Raw genomic sequence first — 8,912 nt, forward strand, 5'->3', positions numbered from 1 at the left:
CTCTCCTTGTGCTCATTCATTCATGAGCTACTAATCTTGTACTACAATGGTGGCTTAGGCTACCTATAGCTCTGCCTCTAAGGTCCAGATCCTTGCATCATGGTCATCATCTTCCCTAGCTGGCTACTCTACCTATGCCTCTACCCACTCTGCTCTCCCACATCTCAATGTATGTTCTGCCTCCTCTACCTCCTCCACCTCCCTAGTAGCCTATGCCCACATCTGTCTCCTCCCAGATTGGGAACTATCCCTAACCTCCATCTATCTCCCACCTCTGCCTCCACCTCTACCATCACCTCCTCCATGTCACCCTTCTAAATGTAGGCCATCTAGCTCCATAGATAGAGGAAAATGATGTCTCTACATCTCACATAGGTAAGTTGGATTTGCCCCTACATTTGCTACATCTAGGAAATAATCCCAAGGAGTCAGAACTAAGGTTGTTATCTCTCAAATAGTCATTTGATGGTCTAGCATGAGAAACCAACCTTGTGCCTCATTCAAGTGGAAGCAAGCTTAGGTAGTAGCCTTTACTGAGATCACCTGTAGCTTTACAAATTGATTCCATACCCGATCAATCAAAAATATCTCCATAATCTCTAAGTGTTTGCCTACTAATGGTCTGTTATATCACATATACTCTAGCTCCTAGACATCAAACTATCTATGGCACTCTTGATAGGGTTGTCATGTGAAAGTTGTCAACTCATCAAAAATCTATTAGTAATAGGTGATATCACCACTATGGGTCTATGCGACAAATCCTATGTAACCAAAAATGTAGGGCCAACTCTGCTACCATGGCTACACCCATGATCAGATAACAACAATGTGCTCCCATGCCTAGATCTGTGCTAAAACTACTCCACATGCCTAGGAGTGACCCCTATGGTACACTATCTTATGTAACTCATGATACATAACTACAAGTATATTTGGCCCCCATGCCATCCTGTGAGGCTGCACAATCAAATTTGCTACCAATTGACCCCATCCCAGTGGGAAGTCCTTTTGGCTCCTATTCATCACCAACACCTAAGCAACTAGAGAGCATAATAAACATAGTGCTGGGTAATCATCCTCATACTCATCAATGAGTTTCTCCCAACTCAAATGATGTTCTAAGATGGTTACATCATGAAACATCTACTACATTGTTGCCTTCCCATCTATCTAGGTCTAATCATAGTACACCTATGATATACGACCAAACATGGCATCAATATCAAAACTTGAAATCATAAAAAAACAATCAAACATACAACTCATTGGATCACCATGGCAAGGTACTAGAGGATTTGATACACATCCTCTAACATGATCATGGCCTCTTTGGTTGGTAAGTGAAAGGTGTTATGCTCACTATGTCATTGTTCAGCAAGCACATTTAGCAATCTATGATTCTTCTGTATATGGGGAATCTGTGTAACCCATCTCAATCCCATGCTAGCTATGGCAACAGTCTCATCATCCATTAGATACTATACAACTCATAATCCCACCACTTTGGGGGCTCTGATAAGTAGTGCAGGAAATACCATCTACAACACAAGGCATGAAAAAATCAATAACACATAAAAAAAAATGATCAACACACAAAATTTAACATAAAAACTACTTCAAAATAGGCTCTGCAATGTCTCCTGCTATATGCAAGTGATATAAAATGTTGATTAAATATCATGTGACATTTCTTGATATACCCATGCGATACATTTTTGTCATGCAACATTTTGCACCGATTTTTGTGACAAATGGGTATGTTCCATATGACATAGTTTTGACTAGTCATGCGATACTTTTTTTAATATGAAGTATCATGTTAGAAGTCTACTTCTCCAGGTAAATGTACAAAGTTGTGTCACCTAGCTAAATTTGAGTATTTCTATCTAAAATCCAATTCTGTTAAAACATATGATCTACATAAATTTATTTTAGCTAAGTTACATATTGTCTCACACTTTTCCAATTCAAAATGGCTATTAAATGCATGTTTTATACTAGTTTGTATCCAATTAATAAAGAAACAAAATTATTTCAGAAAAAGTGGCGTTTCAATAACTCTTACTATTTTTTATGATTTTTTTTTAATAGCATATAAACAACATTTTATAGAGCTCAGAGTCAAGAATATTCTCATATAGAGATTATAGTGTTTTAATTAGATATAGTATATTGTAATTAAATAATTCTACAAGCACACATTTTGATGTCAATTTTGAGAAAGAAAAAATATTAAATCATATCAAAAAAATCTAAAAATTATATGATGTTCTAGAGGAGTGAGTCTTCTTCTAGAATGCATAATTTTTCTCTTGGTTAGAATATATTTGTTTTGAAAAATGTGGTGGGAGATGAAAACTGTTGATTTCAGGTGAGTTGAAATTTGAATCATTATAAAAGAGAAACTATAGGTCTAAAGCTGATTTTTATTTTTTATTGTTCTAGCTATATATGTTATCTATAACATAGTCTAAGATTGATAGGAAATAAATTTATTTCCCTATAGTTTTGTGGTGGGAACTAGACCCCCAATTTTCAGCGTTTTTCAACAGCTAAAAAATTATCTTTAAAAATTGGGAAATTATATCAATTCTTATTCCAAATAATTATTAAAATTATTTAAAATTATAATCCTAAACTTCATCCATTTCTAGACATTTCATTAGTTTACTTCATTTTCAAATTCATAATAATAATACCAATTTTATGTCATTGAAGGTGAACAATTATAATTTTGTTAGCCTTTTCCTTTACAAAAGGGTGACACAGGTTAGTGCTTTCACCTGTCATGATATTTTCTAAAGTACCCGTGCAATAATTTTTAAAATATTGTATGATATTTTGTATTTCACTTCTAAAACATGAAAAAAAAATGTCAAATAAGCTCAAAAAAAGTAGTAAAAAGTTGAAACTTACTAGTGCCTCATAGTGGGGTAGCCAATTATGCAACCGGCTATGCTCAAAATAGTGTTGGTGGGTTGGAATACCTACTAATGCCATTTTCTCTATCCAAATCACTCTAAGCTCTCCAAATTCACAAAAGAAAAAATGAATTTGAAAATGACACTTGGACACCTTTTATAGCCTTCCAACCTAATTTTGACCTAATTTTCATACTCCTCAAAATTCCACAAAAATTGCACCCTTGGCTAATTTTGACATCTTGGATCTATTTTTAGGATTGAAATCAAAATCTGAGTTCATCTTAATAGTCAAAATTGTATTTTAAAATTATACCTTCTTTTGAGCAATTAGTTGACCTTTTTAGGCCTAATCTTCACTGGGGCATCTTCATTTCTTCATGTCTTCATCACTTCTATGCTTCACATCTACTTCAATTCACATTTTCATGTCTAAAAATCACTTTTCTACTCAATTTGACCTAATTTTCATGCTTTATCCTTCATGGTCAACTCTAGTCAAACTAGGGCATTTTGTCATTCCTTAATAGTCACTCTTTGGTTCTAATAATCTATCTATCATCTTGGACACTTCTATATCTTGATTTTCTCATATCTCGTTCATTTTTTCATTTCCCGTACCTCATTTTGATTTCAATCCTGAGGGGGTAAAAAATAATCTATCATTGATTGTTACAACTATCTATTTCTCAAGAGCATATATTTGATCTTTTCATTTTCTCTCGATCTATCTAGTTTGCTAGGTATTAGAATTCTTCTTGAACTCTGGCATCATCTTTTTCTTAGTGTTCAGTACTATCACTATCAAGCTATACATTTAGGATTTTTTATCTCTTTTCGCATTTCATTCTTTGGAATCATATATCTATATCTATTGCTACCTACTTGGATTCTATTTTCTTTCACATAATGTGTTCCTAGATTGATCATGCATTAGTCAAAGAGGGGAAAATATAATCACCTGAAAATGGTCATCTAGACTATTAGCCCCCTTCTCAGCATTTTGGTTAATTTAATTAATCATTTACCTAGATCAAATTGCTAATAATCAATTAATTTGATTATAACGTATAGTTTGACTATGCTATCCTAAGTTAATTATTTTATTAAAAGAACATGTCCCCTTTTAATTAAATAAAAGACCCCATTCTTCTAACCCACTTAAAGTGTACACATAAAGTCCTTTTTCTATTTTTTTAATTAAAAGAAAAGGTTTTGTGGCCTCTCTTGCACTCCGTGGATAGGGAACTCTAAGTCAATATCCAAGCATTCTGAACTCATGGAATCACTTGAATTGAATGATTTAGAGTGTGACACATTTTTAGTGTACATTTTTGGTGCCCACTGTGGGACCAAAAATCCTAAAAATATTGTTGCAGAATTCTATCAATTTCATATGGTCACTCTTTGGTCTTAATCTCTTATCTATCATCATAAACTTTTCTTTGTTCTAATTTGATCAAATCTAGCTTATTTTTGCATCTCCTCTATCTTATTTCAATTTCAATCTCAATGGAGGAGGAATATTCTATCATTTTTGCAAATTCCTTTCTTTTGCAACTATGTATTTTCTCTTGATCTATCTACTTTTCTTGGTGCTAGTACTCTTCTTGAGTTCTGATATAGTCTCTATCCTAGTGTTCAAAACTATCAATATTAGACTATGCATTTAGGGCTTGCTATCTCTTTCTATATTTCATTCTTCAGAATTAGATCTCTCTATCATCTTGGCTTCTTCATTCTTTGATGTAATATGTTCCCATAGTGATCACACATTATTCAAAGAGGGGAAAATGTAATCACACAAAAGTGGTCATCTAGACAATGAGGCCCCTTTCTAGCTAATTTATCGAATGCTTATCCTTGATCAAATCTTCAAAAATCAATTTATTTGATTTTATCCTATAGTTCAACCACTTTATCTTAAGTTAATATGTAATTAAAAGAATATGTCCCCCTTTTAATTAAAGAAAATTCCCCACTCATCACTTATCTTAAGTGTGCACACATAAAGCGTTATTCATATTTTAGAAATAAGAAGAAAAGGCATTTTTGTCTACACATTTAAGCATAATTTTATAGGTGGGAGGAATCTTCTATTTTAAAAATAACATTAACTCTCCTCCACACATTTGAAACCTTCTCAAAGGTCAACTCTTCATCATGATTGGTTGAGATGCTTGTGCACATGGATCACTAAAGATGAATTATCCTCCCTTTATTATGCCTCTTTTGCCTCTCAATCTCTACCATCCATTTTTCTATAAAAGGTAAGACTCTCTCCTCATTGAAAAGTCTTAGTCTCTCATGCTATTGTTATGTTGCACATTTTCTTGGTGATTTTGGAGGCTTGGAGAATTCTTTCATTTTTGCATTTTAGCTTAGGTCTCATTCTACTTACAATATGCTATACTTTTTATCTTAGTTTCATTTATGCTTTAGCTTAGTTCTCTTTGGTAGCTTACATTTTATTTAGAATAGGTTGCATTTGCATTGCATTTTATTCTAGATTCTTGGATATTGGCATTTTTGCCTCTACTCTTTGAATCTCTCATTCTATGGTACACCTTACAAGGGTTGCATAGATTTGGTTCATTTGAGAGCTACCATCTCACTTTCTGGCACCTTTGCACATTATAGAGAGAGATATATATAAGCTGCCTCTTGAGATTCCCTATTTCATGGGTATTCTCAAGAATAATGGTTTATAGTAGTGTGACATTTTTTGTACACACATCCACCTCTTAAACTATTTGCTAGATCAATTACCATTGGCATAACATTGAGATCTCCATTATGATGAGCTTCTTTAACTGGTGAAGCAACACCTTCCCATGTTAATGAGCAACCAGTTTGTTGAGATTGTTCAATCCATACCATCATCTTATCAAAGATTATTTTCAATATACAAATTAAGTGCATCCTACTCATGAGAAATTCTATAAAATAAATATACCAATTAGAAATAATTTATTTTGATTATGGATAAGAATTAATTAACTACAATAACATCTTATTATTACCTCTCACTTTTGTCAATCTATCTTTCTCCATCAAGTACTCCCCTTCAAATCTGTTAATGGAGTTGGGATTCCAAATGCGATCTACATAGATCTTTGATACAAACTTGGGAAGATATTCACTAATGTACACCATGGTCTGGTAGACCATATATCCCTCGACCAAGGAACCCTTTGGATGTGCTCTCTATTGTACCAAGCCCTTCAAAAAATTTAAGTGCCTCTCAACCATTGACATTGATGTAGTTGGTACAAGTCCACATAATTTAATCTCCTCAACTAGATGTATGGGGTAGTGTTCTTGTGCATTGAAAAAAGTTGAAGGTAGACACTTTTGCATCTCACAAAATAATGAGGAATTTTTCTCTTCCAATGCTTTATGTCTTTTTTATCAATTTCTTTAGATGACAACCACATGGAAGATATTCATCACACAAAAACATATTAACAAGACAAATAACACTTCTATACAAAAAATCTAACAAATAAAACTTCTACCCTCATGTATTTCTCAAGATCATATATAATGTTTTTGATACACATGTTATCGAAATTGTGTTGGAGAGATAGAGGTAGAACATACTGTAGTAATAATAAAATGATCTTTTCAATATATTATAAAATAAAACAATCAAAATTACATGATGTTTTAAAAATTTATTGTAAACAGAGAAGAAAAAAACTTACCTTGACAAAGGTATGTGAATCATGCATTTTCAAACCTAACCCAAAATCACCTTTCTTTGATATGAAACTACTTATGTTTGAAGTTTAGTTTCTTTAATGGCTTTAATTATGGCATCAGTTTGTAGTTGTGTTAATGTAACGCCCCGCCAAGGGATCCAAAAGAATTAACCTAAAGTTTCACTAAGTTTGCTAAACATTTTTTTTTTAATTTTATAGTAAGAAAGTACAACATACACATCAAACACATAGTAGCGGAAGCAATAACATGTAATCATCGACAAACATACATTGCAAGTTACATTTCTTAAAGATCCCAAGACGTTGAGTCACGTTTAAATTTAATCAATTCTAAGTCTAACAACTATCACATACATATGAAAGAATATTCAGAAACTCCAATGTCCATAATATACATTTGTTCCGAATGCCTCTCGGAAAATTAATTCGGAATGCTCAATCATCCACTGTACAAGTCACAGGGTATGAAAGGCTTAAAAGAATATACATATGTAAAGATCAAGATACAACATCCTCAAATCCATGATACAAAGTAAAGTAAACTATATGAAACTATTCACCATACATGATACATCCATAATGATAAAAAATCTATCATAAAATCTAACCATCCATCATAATAATCCAAGAACATAGTGAAGGTAAATGCCAATAACGAAAAACTCCAGCCACGGTGACCAGGGAATGGATCTCAATGGTAAGATTAAAAGCACTACCACCCGACCATGTGGAACCTAAATGGTCCACTCCCACTGCGCTGAGGAGATAGTCTAACAAAACCTATAATCATAAGTACTCTCTAAGTCCAAGAAATCCTATAAGTATGCTAACTCAAGGGTTCCTAAAAAGATCAACATCTAAATCCCAGAGGTACCACAAGACACGTAGGAAACCTAATATGCAAGCGAGAAAGTGTCATCGCAAAAGTCATGTAGAAGTTACCCGAACAATCCCTTAGGAATCCCAGGTCCCTACTGATCCTGCGGCCACTAGTATCCTCTCGTACTGATGAGGCATACTATGGAGTGCAAGGTCGTAACCAAGCATTCTCTCTACCCCATCCTAGTCTGTACTAGCACTCAAGGCATGGGAGAGAACATAAAATTATCTTGTTAGGTTCATTTTCTCTCATTTAGTGTAAATGTTTTCACTTATTAAAAATGACTTACAATGGGTTTCTCAAGGCAGCCTCTTAGGGCTCCGACCCCCATTGCAAGCCACTTCCCGACTCTACACATAGATAACCTACCCTAGGCTCATGAAATCATAAATCAAAGAATCATAATAAAACCACCTCAGTCCTATACAAGCAACTGAAAAACATCATAAAAGATAATCCACAAAATTACATCAGTTCTTCATGAGCAACAGATAATATCAATTAGTAATCATATGATCACGACAGTTCTCTATCAGCAACTGAAGGCATCAATGATAAGTCACAAAAACCAATGGTTCTCCAATGAGCAACCAAAAAGTATCCCAATAGTAAATTACAATACTGATCGAAGACTCCAAAAATGGTCAAGTCAACACACGACATCATCAAGAACATAAAAAACTCTTCAATCCTTTCAAGCGACCAAAAAGCAATCCAAGTATAACTGATCGAGACTCAAAAATGGTTATCAAATATAACTAATCGAGACTCGAAAATGGTTAAGTCAGGTATCTCAAACACATACACCTCAACTTCACACAAGGAAACTGGAAAGCAATAACAAACAGTAAATACATCCATCATAGAGCATACAATCACATTATCTTGGTTGGTTTGAAAAGATCAAGAAGAAATCATCATAACATCACATTCACAAACCCGGGCCTCTGGTAACAACCTAAACTGGTTAATACTAGAACATCCCAAAACACGGATAGTATAACAAAACAATATAATATGATTCAGTTCATAGTTCGGGTTTGTTTCCATAATACACCCTAAGATTTTAAGTTTGAAATTCTCAGTTTGAGTTTCAACGAACGTTTTTTTTAATGTAAAGATTTTTTTATTTTTTATTTTTATAAAAATTATTAATAATATATATATATATAATTAAAAAGAATTAATTAAAACAACTTTTATTATTAATATCTATTAAAAATTTAAATTATTAAAAATTGTTGAAAATAAAATAAAAATAAACATTTATAAAAAAAATCCCCCAACGAAGAGCCGTGCGGCCCTGTCACAGGGTACCGCCGGCTTTAAAAAGTCGTGCGGCCCTGTCATAGGGTACCACCAACTATTGAGAGCTGTGTGGCC

Source organism: Cupressus sempervirens, chromosome 11, assembly GCF_028749045.1.
Source record: "Cupressus sempervirens isolate cs-2001-9-10 chromosome 11, ASM2874904v1, whole genome shotgun sequence".
Classification (NCBI taxonomy): Eukaryota; Viridiplantae; Streptophyta; class Pinopsida; order Cupressales; family Cupressaceae; genus Cupressus; species Cupressus sempervirens.